The sequence below is a fragment of the Leptosomus discolor genome, chromosome 12, assembly GCF_034619465.1.
Source record: "Leptosomus discolor isolate bLepDis1 chromosome 12, bLepDis1.hap2, whole genome shotgun sequence".
Taxonomy (NCBI): domain Eukaryota; kingdom Metazoa; phylum Chordata; class Aves; order Leptosomiformes; family Leptosomidae; genus Leptosomus; species Leptosomus discolor.
Window position 1 is genome coordinate 8715704 of NC_141402.1, and position 1559 is coordinate 8717262.

A 1559-nucleotide genomic window follows, 5' to 3' on the forward strand; every position below is an offset into this window, starting at 1 on the left:
CCCAGTGGCTCCGCTCCTGCCGCTGCCCCTCAACGGTGCGGGCTGGCGGCGCGGGGGTGGGGCGGGAGCGGGCGGCTCCGCAGCGCCGGCCCACATCGGCCTGGCCCGGCCTCCGCAGCCCCCCGCTGGAGCCCTCAGCCCTGGGCGGGAGAGAGGCAAGGCAGTGTGCGGCAGCCCGGGCAGAAAGCCTCGTCCCGGGGGGAGCGGGAGGGACAAAGAGGACAGAGGCTGAGGAAGCAGAGATGCTGAGGGAAAGGAGCGGTAGGAGTTTCCCGTTCAGACCCGTCTGTTGATTTTTTTGAACAGGTCTAATGCGAAGAGGGTGCTGGGAGCTGCTTGGCGTCTCCGTTATCTATTTTGCTTTCCAGTCTTCGGCGAAGGTTTTCAAAAGATGTTTTCAGCTCGAGGATCAGCTAGGTCTGAGAGGTGACACATCCTGCATCTGGCTGGCCAGCACCCCACTTTCCCTGATGGTTTCCTCTCAAACTCTTTTCTAAAAAATTTCAGACAACATCATTTTGTATCTGTGTGCATCTTCCCCAGTTTCCACATTTTTTTTCCTCTTCGTGCTGCAGCCCAAGAATTTAATGGACAGATGTTGCTGCAGTCACCTCGCTGTTCCAGGACAGCATTGTTGTGCCAAGGGAGAACTGGCCTATAAGTCACATTTTATTTTGGAGCCTGGGTGAGAGGTAATAGTGAGTAAAGTATTCCTGCAGAAACTATTTAAATCCTGAAAATTTCTTGCAAGTGCATTATGACAATAATCACCAATACAAAATCCAGTGTTACTGGCAGCCTAAGGCAGCTTCAGTCAGTTCTGAATGCTAGCAGAAATGCAGGAGAGAACAGGGGAGATGGGAAAGCCCCTGTGTCCCCAGAGGCCCAATTCCCGAAGCTATTTAGTCATCGGACTCCCAAGGGGATTGAATAGATGCTAGATAGTTCTTTGTAATATCTTTGTAAATTTGAGCCTCAAACCAATTTTCTAAACCATCTGAACATATGTAAGTGTTAATTGCTTAAATACTTTAGAAGAGCTAAAGCCTCAGTCTCTTGCAGTGAGATGAGGGCCACAGTCCCTAACCCTGCCTTAGCAAGGCCCTCCCATGCTGCCTTTGATGAATGTGGTTTAAAAAAACTGACCCTGACATTGACAGGGCTGACAGGATATCAAGTCATGAATTGTCTGACCAATTAACAAGATGCTGTAGCATACACTTTATTCAGTATTGTTGCAGTGAATTAAGACTACATTCATCTTTCAATACAAAGAAATACTGTGGAATAAGCTTACAATGCAATCACAGTTACTCTGACTGTTTTCGCAGATTTGAACTCAGTTTTCCTAACTCCTTTGAGTGAGCTTTCTTTGGATAGGGATTGAGCAGAGTGCTGAGGGTGAACTTGCATCCCAGAATGGAAGATCTGTACCTGAAGTCAGTGCAGAATAGCTCTTCTGGTTTTCTGCTGTCACCTTGGTTCTACTTTTACTTTAGTTAACTTCCTTGTGTACACAAGGCTTTAGACTGGCTATATAGTCAGGTGAGCCAAATGGT